The sequence below is a fragment of the Acomys minous genome (genome assembly GCF_964271855.1).
Source record: "Acomys minous genome assembly, chromosome: 15".
Taxonomy (NCBI): Eukaryota; Metazoa; Chordata; class Mammalia; order Rodentia; family Muridae; genus Acomys; species Acomys minous.
The window spans coordinates 55392573-55408407 of NC_140497.1; the positions used below are offsets into that span (position 1 = coordinate 55392573).

General features: G+C 41.5%; 1 protein-coding gene across 1 annotated transcript in view; it reads right to left on the reverse strand.

Annotated features, from left to right (window-relative positions):
* LOC311585457 (uncharacterized protein) overlaps nucleotides 1-15835 on the reverse strand; it is a 101260-nt gene that overhangs the window by 23852 nt on the left and 61573 nt on the right. The window contains exon 6 of the mRNA XM_084760674.1: nucleotides 15663-15793. The gene's annotated coding sequence lies outside the window, so the exon portion shown is untranslated. The remainder of the gene's footprint in view (nucleotides 1-15662; nucleotides 15794-15835) is intronic.

Below are 15835 nucleotides of genomic sequence, written 5' to 3' on the forward strand. Positions count from 1 at the left end.
CTCCGCCTCCCTCAGTTTCAGACCTGAGCCTAGAGACCGGAAAAGCCCGCCTCCCTCAGCTTCAGACCCGAGCCTAGAGACCGGAAGAGCCCGCCTCCCTCAGCTTCAGACCCGAGCCTAAAGACAGGAAGAGCTCCGCCTCCCTCAGCTTCAGACCTGAGCCTAGAGACCGGAAGAGCCCGCCTCCCTCAGCTTCAGACCCGAGCCTAGAGACCGGAAGAGCCCGCCTCCCTCAACTTCAGACCCGAGCCTAAAGACAGGAAGAGCTCCGCCTCCCTCATCTTCAGACCTGAGCCTAGAGACCGGAAGAGCCCGCCTCCCTCAGCTTCAGACCCGAGCCTAAAGACCGGAAGAGCTCCGCCTCCCTCAGCTTCAGACCTGAGCCTAGAGACCGGAAGAGCCCGCCTCCCTTTCTGACTGGCAGTCCTCCTGCACGTTCTGATTGGCTAGTAAATGCTAAAAAGACAAAAATACCTCCCTTAGGAGTAGAGTTCACAGTAGGAACAGTGTTTCCTGGGGCTATTTTCAGCCACCAGCACTGGTCTTGGAGATTGGCGGTTCGGCAGCCCTGCCCCTGGCCTCCAATAGCAGAGACTTCCGTCTTTCAGCACTTTCTAATGTTGGGGTGGGTGGAAGCCGAGGAAACTCGCGTCACATTCTGAAGCTTAAAAAATTTAGGCTAGGCGGGGTGTGGTGGCACACGCCTTTAATCCCAGCACTCTGGAGGCAGAGGCAGGCGGATCTCTGTGAGTTCGAGGCCAGCCTGGTCTACAAAGTGAGTCTAGGACAGCCAAGGCTAACACAGAGAGACCGTGTTTTGAAAAAACAAAAACAAAAAGCCATAGGCTTTATTTTTCTATGCGCAAAAAGAGATGGTCAGCTTGCGATCTGACGCACAACCCTCAAGGGAAGATGTATCGCATATTTAAAGGGTGAAAACCATAAGGTGAGGGGAGCTTTGGTGGGTGGTGGGGTCATCAAGTCAAATTTAAAATTATATGTTCTGTAAGAGAGTATCTGCCGGAGACTGGGCTGATCCAGGACACCTGGCCTCAAGATCCTTAATTATTCTACCAAACTTTGGTCCAAAATCCAAGGTCTTTTATTCATCCTCCTAGACATTCATGCAGACTTGAAGCTGATAGGGGAACCAAAAAAAAAAAAAAAAAAAAAAAAAAAAGGTCATCTGTCTGTAGTTAGTGACGGCTTAGCAGGATATATATTTTTACAACTTAGCCAACTTCTTTAAGATAACACCAAGTTTTATATTATTTTTACAAGTGTAACAAATAATTAGGAAAATATTTCATGGGGTAGGGTAGGACCTACCCAATTCCTCAGTCTTAGGAATATGAACCGAGTTTGACACTGACCACAAAAATGAGGGAGCAAAAATGAGGAATTGCTTTCCTGAAAACTGGACTCTGGAGGCCACCTCCTTACACAGACAGGAGGAGTCCAGGCTGGCCTCGAACTCATAGCAATCTGGCTGCCTCTGCCTCCAGAGTGCTGAGATTAAAGGCATGTGCCACCTCGCCTGGCAAAAAGGCAGATCTTTATCTGGGCACCTCATCCATAAAGCTGCTACATAATGTTGTCCTATTACCATATATTTGGATCATATTTGTTCTTGTAAGTCAGCATAACCCCCTTCACCAAGTTAATAATAAATAATAACATTTATCCCCTGTCTATAACCATTGTTTTATATCTGTGGCTTTGTCCTGCCACCACAATGACTATTGTAATTGCTGACCAGCTTCTAACACAGCTGACACCACTCCCTTCCAATCTTGGGGAACAATTTTATTCTGTGTAGTCTAGTTACTTAATACCTGCTTATTGAATGGGGAATGCATTCCTCAAAATCAATAGACATTTTAAAACACTGTAAGTCTAACATTCCGTTTGGATGCCATGTCATCTCAGCACCATCATGACCACCATCATTAGCAGGCATATGCTGCACAATTACTGGGAAGGATGTTGTTATCTATATAGCCCCAGGCAACTCATCTGGCAGCACACTTGGCTCAAGACTAACCTGAAAGCATGCTGCTCTCTCAGCCCAATGCCACATACAGGGGCTTGCGTCCATGGCAGCAAAAGTGCATGGAGCAGAAAGGGGGAGATGACAATGTGCTTCCCTCTTCCATCCTGAAGGAAACTCCTGCTGCCAGAAACTAAGCCTGAACTATCTCCTTTCTCCGGCACTTTTTGTTTTCCAAGAGCTCCAACCTCTGCCTGCAATCTCTTTCATTGCACACTCTGTAATTCTTTCTAAAATGAGACAATTGAGAGACACGTCCATTTTTCCAATTTCATCCACTTTTTGTTTCTTAGACCTCTCGATATCCACTCGTAATTTCTCCAAATGTTCAGTCATCCTTCCAACCTTTAAAAAAAATAGTATACAGGAAGATAAAACAAAAATAGAAAATCCCTCTGGGAACATAACAGGAGAAAACTGTGAGGCATTTGTCACCATTTTGCTGACATCATGAAAGAACATTGTCATACCTTCAAAACCTGTATTTTCCTCTACAGATTAGAAACTAAGTATCCCATTATGCCTAAGTCATTCACGGACACCAGTTTTAGTCTTACAGTTTTAAAAAATGCTACTTAATTTAGACTTCTTAAGAGCCTCTACCTCCCTTCCAATCCCCTGACCTTAGTTCAGAGAGAAAGAAGGTTAGTAGGGAAAAGGGAAGCCATCTACTTCCTGTTGGTTAAGATCATTTGGGTTTTTGGAGGGGGGATATCAGTCTCAGTCATCTGAATTCCAGAAGTCCAGTCAAGCAGAAAACAGCATTGTTCTCTTTTAGAAGTTGAGTCTAATTGACGTATGGTTTTGTAACTTGGACACCAATAACTACCTGGTCATCTTAAGTGTCCAGAATGGTTTGTGGGAGAACAGGAAGATACAGTATCTTTCTAATGACTGGTTAAGATTACAATCAATGGAGGTTTAGGCAAGAGTAAAGAAGGTGTTTTCCATAGAATTCTAAAAGTGAAGTTTCACGGAAGCAGGACGTTATGAGCCTCGTGGGTGAGAAACACTCTTCAGGCATCATTTTATAGAGTCTATCATAAACCCATTTGAGCATTCCCTCTGCAATTTCACATTTTGTTACCCGATGGCTCCAGTGCTTGGTGAAAACTGCTGCCACTTCATTTAAAGCAGTCTCTCCTGGTTACTCTCCTGGTTGAGTGTCTCAAGTTTTCCTTGTCTGTTTATGAAGGCCTCAGAATCCACCCCCCATTTCAAATATATGATCTTGGTTCATAATTTGAAGGTGAGAAAATATTATTCCAGCCCTCCTGCAATCAATGTTACATTTGTTTAATATTTACATAGTTAGCTTTCAAAATAACTTATTATAACAGCGCATTTATTACGCATGCTGCAATCTTACATGCCTTGTGGATGATAGAACACATGATCACTGCATCTCCAGTAATTTTCACTGTGAAAAGGAAATAAAAAATAGCTTTCACAAACTGACAAATTCATATGCTTATAAGATAAAATTTTAGGAAATAAAATCCTCATCATTGTCTTTGTATTAAGAACATTTTGTGGCAATAATTCATTACCAAAGCATCTATTTGTTACAATAAATTTCAATGTACATTTAGTGGTATTTGATCAGCATAAAAGCACTAAAAAGAAAATGCCAGCTTGCAAAACCTTACCTATCCATGTGTATAGTATGTGCTCGTTGAGTCTTATGGTAGTTAGATTTTTTAAAAGATGTATTTATTATGTATACAGTGTTGTGCCTGCATGCCAGAAGAGGGCATCAGACCTCATTATAGATGGTTGTGAGCCACCATGTGGTTGCTGGGAATTGAACTCACAACCTTTGGAAGAACAGGCAATGCTGTTAGCCTCTGAGCCATCTCTCCAGCCTCCAGTAGTTAGCTTTTTGTCAACTTCATTTAAGCTAATCATCTGGGAAAAGAAAACCTAAGTTGATAAAATGCATCCCTAAGATTGGATTTTAGAAAAATGTGTTAGGGGCAATTTCTTGATTGATAACTACTGATGAGAGAGGACTCTTCTCATCCTGCATAATGACAATGTGGGGTGGCAGTTCTGGGAGGGATAAGAAAAGTACTTGATGGGGTGGAGACAACGCCTACTGAGTTCCAGCACACACTGCTCTTTCGGAGACCCTACCACCTAAATCAGGCAGCTTAAAACCACATGCCACGGAATCTGCCATCCAGCCCAGGACCCCTTCCTCCCCATCATTAGAAGACTGGCTAAACTTATATGGCGGCCAGAGTAGAGCTCTGAGAGTAGACAATCAAAGTCTGCCACACCCAAACCATCTATTGAAATAGTTTGTTCAGACTGGCTTTAGCAATGTAGACTTAGTAAGCTGTCCCTTTCTGCCCTATTTGAGTCCTGTGCTGGCTGTACAAGGGCTTTAGAGTGCACACCAATTGCTTGAGTCATTGCAAATGGAGGCACACGCCTCGCAAGCGTGTGAGGGTTGATTGCCATGCGAACATGTATGGTTAGAAAGTAAGGTAAGGGGCTAGAGATGTAATTCAACTGGTGCAGCACATGTCTTGCAAGCATACAGGCTTAAACATACAGGCTTGAGATTATTCCCTTGTGCCCTCGTCAAAAACTGCAAACAGCTGTGTGCCTTTGTAATCTCCGCACCAGAGAGGCAGGGGTGGGTGGATCTCTGTGGTTCCCTGGCTAGTGAGAGAGTTTCAGCTTCTAGCAAGAGAGACTGTCTCAAGAAACAAGATGGATGGTTGCTGAGAAATTAAACCTGAGGTTGACTTCTGGCCTCCATACACATGCACACACATGTGCACATATACCTGTACATATACACATCCCCCAAATATATATGTGCACACACACACATGCGCACATGCCCGCGCGCGCGCGCGCGCACACACACACACACACACACACACACACACACACACACACACAAAGGATGAGTTGATTTCTAACTTAAGTATTTGAGAAAAACAATACTATAACACCACTAACATAACCCAGCTGTCAACCCCAGGGAATCAGGGCAGTCTAGGCCTGCAGAGTATCAGTTGTCTGTGTCCCCTAACATGTGTTCTTAAACTATCATCAACTTCAAGCTAGAGTCTGGGATAAAAAGATTCAGGTCTGGGGCTCTGCCCAAAGAATACAGCTGCCCGCAGCAGTTTCTTCGCCGTACAGTTGGCCACACCCTTGGAAATCCATTCACCGCTGTCTCCTCCCTGTTATTTTTTGTGCGATTAAATATTTAACAAAGAAAAAAGAACAACATGTCACAATAGCTCCAGGGAAATACATGCCATTAATTTGTATCCTCAGTTTTAACCTTTGTTCACGTGCACATGCACAAGCACACACACGCACGCACACACATGCCAGGCATACACACACACACCAGGCACACATGAATACATAGGAACACACAAAATGACAATAGAAAGATAATTTTTTTTGGAAAGAAAGGTAGCTGAATGAGAGTCTGGGGACTTAGGAAGTAAGAAGCATCCCTCCGTGGTCTCTGCTTCTCTTCCCGCTTCCACATTCAGACCTTGCTTTAGTTCTTACCTTGGTTTCTCTCCATGGCTGGAGTGTTTTTGTTTTGGTCCCAAGTGTGTGATGGGGGACAGACTGATGAGACAACAGGTGATGTTTTTATCCACTTGTAGAGGAACCACCACTTGTCCGGGCTTGGTCTTTGCCAGCTCAAAAACATCTTAGTACGCACTCTGAGAGAGAGAGGGGGGCGGAGGGAGGGAGAGAGAGAATGCCCAAAATAAGAGGCTGAGCCTTTTGGTCTCGGGATTCTTTCCTAGGTTTTGGCTGTTCATCGCTCCACTTCGAGATGCTCCTAGAGAGAACTGCTCCAGAGAACTCTTTGAGGTTCTGGCTACTGCCATGGATTCTGGCTGCTGCTCCGGGTTCAGGCTACTGCTGATTTGCTGGTTTGCTGTTTAATGGGTCCTGCCAACTACTCCAGTGGAATTGCTCCCAGGAATTGAGTATAAGAAAGTCCTCACCTCCTGTTTCTATTAACCTCTTCTCTCTCCTATCTAGGATAGTTGGGTTGGAAGGGAGATATAAGGCTTAAAGAACCCCCCCCCAAAAAAAGTAAGATTGAAAAAGTTAGAAGCCTACAGAGTGTAATAGTGAAGTGTAAGTCTAGCAATCACTTTCCAGTTGATTTTGGTTATGATATTTATCACAGTAATAGAAAACAAAGCAGAAATTGGAACCAAGATCATGGGAGTATTGCTGTGATGAGTCTGGTACTGTTGCGTATGTAAGGACTGTGTAAGTTTCATCTTATCACCTCTTCCTCCTCTTTGTTTCTGTGTGTGCGATGTGAATGCATGTTTTTATGAATGTCTACATCCATATTTGTATAACATGTGTATCCATATGTCTGGAGGCCAGAGATAGAGTATGGTTACTGTTTTATTTACTGTCCTCTTGATGTGAGGAGAGTAGGAAATGAAAAAAAATCTTTTTTTTTTCTATTGCATGGCATCGCATTTGTGGACAGCAAACATGGAGTGGATGATTCCTTAAAGAAAAAGTCTAGTAGATTTCAAGTGGAAAGCTGGCGCTACACATCAGGACTGAGCATAGCCTGCAAATCTAACACATAACTGTCATAGCTGCCCATTGGCAACATATTCTCTAGTATACAGTATAATTTTCCATTGGTCTTTGTGTGGCTTGTGCTTTCCCAAGCCTGGCTCTATGCTGATGCAAATTTACAAGGGACATAACTTCGAAGGCTAATTTTTTTTTAAAGAACCAGATGCCTTTAGTATATACCTAGTGTTGGAGGCACATGGTTAAGAAAATTCTTCAGTCTTCTCTGGAGACAGTAAGTATATTGCATACAGGAAAATGTCCAATAAAAAGTGAAACTAACACACACCATGGAACTCTGTTGCTAACCTCCTTGGTATAAATTGAATAAATGTGGCAATCCCATAAGGGCTCAGTGGCTATGGAAAGTTGTGGATGCCTCCAATTTGTTTTATGCCATGATAACTAAAATTTACATGGCATTTCTTTTTTTGTTTTTTAACGAAACTGTTATTAAAGAAAGTAGCCACATCATTTGGCTGCCTCCATTGTGATGAGGTCACCATCCAAGATGGGAGCAAACCACATTGTTCCTCTCTGCTCAAGGTTGCCTCTGCTTTCTAGGAAGCTGATCCCATGCCCCATCAATTACAGGTCTCTGTAGGATCCACACATCTCACAGGTTAAAGTGCAGTTACTCCTATTTCTTTACAAAAAAATGGGGGTCTTTAGTTAGTATGGCACAGATATAGGAGGAGATGATGCTTATGGCCTAGGAAAGTGGGCCTAAAATAGAAAAGAAACAGAGAAGAGCATTCCATGGTCTTAAATAGAAACAGTTGAGTCAATGTGTCTTTCATATGAACTGTACCCGTGGAAGCCAGATATTTTTATCTATGTGTTTTCTCTTCTCAGTCCCCAGGTAGAAGAGGTTGCTTGGCCCCATTACATTCCAGTTGAATATTCTGTGGGCAGAATCCAGAGGATCTGTGGCCCTATATGTGGTCCAGAACTTAAAACACTTTAAAACAAATTAAATTAGTTCATCTTCATTAAAACCGCAATAGGTTTTTGCAACTGTTTTACTCAGAACAGCAGTACTGCTTAGGATCTTAACCACACCAGGAGACTTCATTTGTCCATCAGACCTGAAGCAAGGAGTCCCAGGTTCTCTCAGGCAACTGGATGGGGAGAAAACAAGGGATGATGCCATGCTCACAGGGAATAGATAGGCATTCAACAGATGTTTGAAGGCCGCATATTGTTCAGTCTCTCATTAGCCAAAATATAGCAGGTTGTATTAAGGGAGACTGTAGCACAGCTAGAGGAGTTGGTTTCCTGTTAGGTGGAAATGTTTCCTTTTCTACGTTTCTTTCTCTAAATTTTCTATCTCTCTTTTACTTTTTATCATTTTCTACCTCCATTATTTTCCCATCTTAGTTTATTTTGTGCTTAGTGCCTTCTTATGGAGTTTTCCTGCATACAACTTTCATGTCAAAAATATTACTCAACCCCCAAGATAATCAAACCACCAAAAGAACACTTCTCTGTTCTCTGCAGCATTTCTTACCTTAGTCTGTGCACAGAGTGTTCTTGTAATTTCCTTGAATCAGCTGTCACGGGGATGACCAGAGACTTCTATCCCACAGGTTTCTCTTGCTGTCCCAGAGACTTCCAGAACACAAGGCAAGAAGTTAGATGCTGGTGGGAAACATTTAACCTGGGAGGCCATCTTAGGTGGTTCCTCAGGTGATATATGTTTCTCTGAACTGTAAAACCTCAGACTAATCGAGGAATTGTTACAAACAATTGTCTGGACAAGACAAACTTTTCTCTTATTCAGGAGGATATGCTCATGAAAGCAGAACTCACTCTGTTGGTGTGAATGAGTCCCACAGACCCATGGACAGTGGCACTATTGTAGGTGTGGCCTTGCTGGAGGAAGTGTGTCACAGATGGGTGGGCTTCCTACTGGCTCACTGTCTCATACTGCAGACCCAGATGTAGAACTCTAGGCTTCTAATCCAGTACCATGTCTGCCCATCTGCCAGCAAGCTTCCCTCCATGATGATAGTGAAGTAAACTCCCATGAAATGATTTCCTCTGAAGAGTTGCCATGGTCACGGTATCTCTTCACAGCAGAAGAAACCCAATCAAGACACCAAGACAGGAACTATATTTTGTTTTTATCCTAAGATATGTGGTGACTGGTGTTTCCCTAATTATCTGCGGTTAGAGCTCACAATCTTATTGCCTCGGTGAATCTGAAGAACAGGAAATGAGGGAGGACTGTGGTAGTGATACTGCTCCAAGGAGAGAAGCGGCAAACCCCAGGTCACAAAATATCTGGAACACAGGATAGAGCCTCTAAATAAACCCTGTCACTTACGGGCCCACTGAATAGAACAGGCCACTACAAGTGAAGTGACTACTAACAAATGTACATTTATAAATAAATAGATCAATGACATTGAGTATACATCAGAGAAACAGTATCAATAACATTAATATCAGAAAAGGATGGACAAGCTGGTTAAAGTGGCTCATGCTTTTAGTCTCAGAACTCAGGGAGCACTAGTGGCCAGTCACCTGCTCAAACAAGGACGTTAGTGCCATTAAGGAGAAGGCACTGGCTCTTCATTATAAGCAGAGGAATGACATCTTAAGGATAAGAGCCCACTCAGCTAAGCCTCAATTAATAGAATCATTTAAATTACATTATAATCCTATATCTTTCCTCCTTTCTTGCCACCACTCCACTCATTTCCAATTTTTCAGCTAACACCTTCTTCTTTGTCATTTTTGTATATACATATGTCTGTATAAGTATGCACAAATATATGATTACCTCACACCAAGGTTTTTATTTTTTATTGTGTGTGTATATAGTTTCAAGACTTGCCTTATAACCACATACTGGATAACTTGTTGGGCAATTAGTACCTGAATGAGACTAAATCTCTTACGTGATGGAGAATTCCACTCTTTAATTATGAACAGGAGTTCGATCCCCTAGTGACCTAGGCTGTCTTGGACAGGAAACATTGTCCAGATTAGAAAAAATAGGATGAAGAAATAGCTCAGCAGTTAACAGCACTGAAGACTCTTCCAAAGCACGCAGGACCCATTCCCAGGACATATACGGTGGGTCAAAACTATATGTTACTCCAGTCTCAGAAGAATTTGATACCTTTTCCCCGCTTCTCCCATTACCAGGCGAAAACGTGGTAGACAGACATAAATACAGGCAAAACAACCATACACATAAAATAGTAAAAACACATTTCCTTAAAAAGAAAAGAAAAATGCAACTTGTAATATAAAACTTATTTTTCTAGCTGGTCATGTGGTGCTCAGGTAAAAAGGGTGTAGTGATTATCTTTCGGGAGTAAAAATGTCCCAAGGTAATAGTTGCTTGCTGTTTGTACATCTGCTTAAAAATATGATCCAGGCAGGAGAACAAAGGTAAGTCCACAACAGGTTCTTAAATTGTTAAGAGTTTATAGAAAGTGTTTCCCCAGGGTTCTCTGAAGAAGAAACAGTGAACTCAAAAACTTGGGCGAAGTAGGAGGGAAGTTACAGGATCATTATGATGCTTTTAGATCTGAGAAGCTTCCTGTAACTATTTGAGTTTGTGGCCTTAGTTAGAGATAGTTTAGGCCCCCCCCCCCAACATGAGAGAGAAAAGTTAAGCCGAGGTTATGAAGGATGCCTCAATGCTCAGAAAAAGTCAAACTAAGCCTTCTGCTCTGCTGCCCCAGCCTGTGTAAATGCAGGTCACAGATCAGTTAGCACAAGAAGCGTTTGATAGTCACCACATAGTTCCTTGTAATTCTCCCTGGAATCTGTTCAGCCGTATATTGCCAAAGGCTCCAGACTTTGTTTTGTCTTACCCATTTGACTGTTGGTCTGCTTTATGGCAATCATATCAATTTTTGTTTCTATGTCTATAAATTTGTTTAAATTTTGTTCTCTGTTTTTTATTCTGAGAAAAATGCCAAACTTTCCATGCTGGCCATTAGTTCTAACTCAATTCTAAGATTCTCAAAAAAAAAAAAAAAAAGACAACAAAAACTGATGGAACACCCAGGCCCTTACATCTGGATGGTTCCTGCCTAGATCAAACTGGCAAAAAGCCCAGGGCCACTTGAATGACGTGCTATGAGCTCTGTAAGGCCAAAAGCCTCAACACAGTGGGTACAAGGTCACTACCCACAAGAGGGAAGACTAGGTGGCTGAGTGATGAGAGCTAATGTGGTGGGTCTTTCTGGGGCTTAAGCAGTGACCAGAGGAAGCCACTGCTAGGGTCCCTTTCAGCCACAGTCACTCCTTGCACTTCTTGGCAATGGGCTCTGCACAACTTCACTATGGAGGATGCATGTGCTCAAAGCATTTACAACAAGGGCTTGTGTGTAGGAACATCCTGGGCAGGATGCCAAACTCAGCCCTAGTTTCTCTATTGTCTAACACAAGTCCTGCCTTTAGGGGTAAGATCCATTTAGTTATAGTAGAAAAATTAAATTAATGAGAACTGTAATATGCTAACCAGGCATGCAGCAAGATGCTCCTCCCTTGAAAATACACCTAGAAAAAATAAAGGTTTCGTCTGTTTTACTACACATTTGTTTCTGACTGGGTTTAAACTTACTGAGTTCTATATATCTTGGAGATATGTGAGTGTGTGTGTGTGTGTGTGTGTGTGTGTGTGTGTGTGTGTGTATCTTAGTTATAAATTATTGGTTATTGGATATGGTTAAAAATCTGTAACAACTGTAACAAAATGTTAACTTAACCTTGTAATTTAAGGTTAAAGTCATTCTGAACAACAAATGACATAAGTCAAATGAAAGAAACAGTTCTCCATAGGTACTTTAAATGGCAATAATTTTTTTATTTAACTTCCTGTTCTACTGGATTTATAAAGATAAGATTTAAAGCAATGTTTTTAATGAGATATTGAAGCTGCACCTCTACCTGAAACGTTCTTGCTGGCAGCCAAACTTTGTAACTTATAAATAATACACTTGACATTGATTTTAAAGACACTAAATTGCTAACACTGTTAAAATTTGACTTTATTTTATTTTTAAAAATATGCCCTCTATGGTGCATTTTATTAAAAATATGGTTATGCCCTTGGTCACTCAGCTGCAGAAGGGTTACGGCATCCTAAGACTCACTCAGAATACCTATGCTCAGGTGAATTGGAAAGATCCTCTTACAGGAGAATGGCAAGGCCCCAATCAGTGTTAATATGGGGATGAGGGCACGTTTGTGTTTTTCCACAGAATGCTGAGAATGCTGGATGGTTAGCGGAAAGGTTGGTGCATTTTGCTGAAGTTGAATATAATGGTGTGGATAATGGGGGTGATGTGTCAGGTGATGGAGAGCTGTCCTGGACCTACATTCCAGATCCTCCACTTTCACATCCTGACTTTGGGAAGGACGAGATATCAAGGTCCCGGCGAATGATGAGTGTGTTGGCAAGACCTCCCCTAGAATGGTAAATACACAGCAACCATCAGGATTTAATTGCTCAGACTTTGGAAGACGGCTACCCATCTGTTTTGCAAAATACACTTCTCCATCTGGTTGTGTTGGGGTACATAATTATAGTCTCCTTGGATGTGGAGGAATTCACACCAATGCAGAACTACTACTTCCCAAAGGTATTTTCATTGAGGAAAAGAATTCTTAGCAAAAATTTTTGCCAAAGACATGATACAGCATCCAAATTTCATTATGGAAAAGCTGTCTAGGGGACAAATCATTACAATATAATGTGACTAAAAGCAACACACTTCTATCAGGTAATCAAATAGGGAGTGCTGAAGATTAACCTCAGACAAATATGGATAATGGGGGAAAACACTATCTGCTGAACTGGGGTGGTCAGATTCAGGACATCCTCAGATGTACCTATGGAAACTTGCTGTGGCCATGGGCCAGATAGGAGGCCAAAGAAAGGACTGCCATAGAGTCCTGGATGTCCTATATTGTGAATTGTTAGAGCATGTGTCAACCCACCTTATGTTTTGCTATGGGGGAATTTCTCAATTGCTTTTGTTGATAAATACTTTAATGTAAGCTGTGTTAATTGTACAATTACTACTTGGGTTTCTGAGGTACCTACTGGCACTCAAGTTATGGTATTTCAGCACCCCTCCTTTGTCATGATTCCAGTTAAAAGTTTCAGGATTTTGGTATAGTGAAATGCGTTTACAAGTTTGGAAGAGCAATGAGATGCTTTAAGTAGACCTCGGAGAACAACGGGATTAATTGTTGCTGGGATTTCTGCTTTGATTAATCTTATAGCTACAACTACCACCACTATAACTGATTTGCCTTAAGAAGTGCAAACTGCCTCTTTTGTGAATCAATTGCCTAAAAATGTCATGGTGGCACTTGGAACTCAAGAAGATATAGACGTTAAATTAGAGAATAAACTAGATGCACTGTATAAGATGATACAATTTCTAGGAGATGAAGACCTAGGAGTAAAAGTTAGAGCTCATTTAAATTGTCATGCAGACTATGATTGGATTTGCATTACTTCTAAAGTGTATAATGAGAGTAGATATAATTGGAATTCAGTTAAGAATCACTTTTATGGAGTATGGAAGAGCACTAATGTTTCCTTAGACATAATACATCAAGAATTTAAACTTAGAATTTTCTGAACCACTTAAATTTGATGCAACTAAAACAACAGAAGGTATTGTTTTTAATTTTTCTTATTATAATTGATTCACATTACATCCTGATTATAATCCCCTTATTATCTTCTTGTTCCCACTCTCCGTTTTCCATTCTCCATGTACCTCTGACCGGTGAGGTCCATCTCCTCCACTGTCTGACCACAGCCTATCAGGTTTCATCTGGATAGCCTGTTCCCCTTCCCCTGTGTTCCAATTTGACCTTTCCACTACAAGGCAGTGATCAAATCAAGGGCACCAGAGTTCTTTTGAAGTAAGACCTAATGATTCCTTGGATTACCTCAGTGTGGTTCATTATGTCTCCCTTTTCACTTCTGATTTTATTTGAATATTCTCTCTCTGGCTTTTAGTTAGTTTGCCTAACGGTTTGTCTATTTTGTTGATTTTCTGAAAGAACCACCTCTTAAGTTTTATTGATTCTTGAACTGTTCTCTAATTTATTCATTTAAGCCCTGATTTGAATATTTCCAGCCACATATTCCTTTTGGGTGTGTCTGCCATAATCTCTTTGGCTAGCAGTCAAAGAGAGGTAAGATCCATTCAGGTACAAGTCAACCTAAGACATGTAATGAATAATGAAATTCACGAAATGATGACAGGTTAAGCCATATATCCTGAATTGGACAACCAAAGATAGACACAGGCACTCTAAGCCTTAGCTAGAAGGCGGTGGCTTTTGTAAATATAAAAGGGGAACTGTCCAGAACCACTCATAAGGGCTGTCTGTCCATAGGCATTGCTCTCCTGCTCTCTACCCCAGCAGAATCATCACACGAATTGCTGAGACCATGATTAAACAAGATGTTCTGCCAAGTATACACCCAAGGTCCTCAGATTTTTCTTTCTTCTTAATCCTCACTTCCTGATCTAGTATCTTTTCGATATTGTCAGAGTGCACGTTGGGAGATATTTTAAAGAGACACTGAACCTTTTAATTTCTAAAACACTGTTGTATTTTTAATTTTTGAACTGTGTTACCATATATCATTAACATAACATCTTCAGAATAAGGTGTAAAGGACTGAATGGAATGTATGGTTTTCTTGTAAGCAGGGGTCAGCAGTGATCACTAGGTTTTTGTCAACATAGTAAATGCTAGACTTCTCTGGGAAGAGAAACCCTCAGGTGAGGAAATGTATATATTGGCCTGTAGGGAAGGTCTATGCAGTTTCTTGAATAGGGTTTGATGTGCTCATGTGGGAATGCCACCCATGAGCAGGCAGTTCTGGGAGGTATAAGAACAGTCCGTAAGCATGAGTCTTCAGAGCAAGCCAGTAAGCAGCATTCCTCCATAGTGTCTGCATCAATTCCTGCATCCAAAATTTATCTTCTGCTTGAGTTTCAGCATTGGCTTCCCACAGTGATGGACCATGGTCCCAAAGTATAAGCCAAAAAAATTCCTTTCAGCCTCAAGTTGTTTTGCTTATGTTCTTTATTACAGTAAAGAAATCAAACTTAGATGTGACCCCCCCCCATGTAAGTTTTGGAATGTATGCGTCAATGTGTGTTTGGTGTCAGAAAATGTGGGTTCCTTTTTTTTCAGGAGGTTGGGCTGAGAATATGGTCACAGAGTTTTCTTCAGCCTTCTGGAGACTAGCTGAAGAAGGCTTTGTCTTGAGAACTGGTCATGAAGGTGGCCTTCTGGGCATGGAGGGAGCCCAGGGCAGCCATGTTCAGTCAGGTTTGAGACAATGGCAATCTGTGCCCATTCCAGCAGGAGAAGGGAGCCTCTGATTTGTGAAAAGCCAGATAACCTACCACACTTGGTAAAAAATAAAGACAATCGAGAGTCAAAGAGCTAGGTTTTAATTCACTAAGCTTAATGATACAAAAAAAAAAAAAAAGAAAACTCAGAGTTATGGACGGAAAAATGGGAAATATCTGCACCCCTATTCCATATGTTTTTTAATGATTTTATTTATTTTATGTATATGAGTGTTCTATCTGCATGTATGTCTGCATCCCAGAAGAGTGCATCAGAGATTATAGATGTTTGTGAACCATGTGGTTGCAGGGAATTGAACTCAGGACCTCTGGTAGATGCTCTTAACCATTGACCCATCTCTCTAGGCCCTGATCTGGGTTTTTAAACCTAGGGTAATTGAATTGCAGGAGCCACTCCCAGGACACTTTCTCGGGCTTGTCTCCAGGGCACCTTTGATATGTTTTTCTTCCAAGAGCCAGCTTTCGACACATTTTGTGTGGGTGAGGGTCTGTGCTTTGGTCCTTGCAAGGAACTAGCCTTTTAACACCTTTGGGCCTGGTGGGTTGGTTTGCCATCATGGGATACAGCTCACCTATGTCTGACCATGAAGCTTACTGAAGCTTATAGGAAGGGCCTGCAGATAAGGGCCCACAATAAAACATTTTATGATTTATCATTTACCATGTATGACACTGGTTTTTATCTGTTATCCTTTGTTATGTAATTCTGAGTGGATGGCTTTCAGTTTCCAAGCCCTTTCACCTCTCACACTTCTCTATATACCTATGGAGAACTAGGAAGGGATATATACACTACAATGTGTGC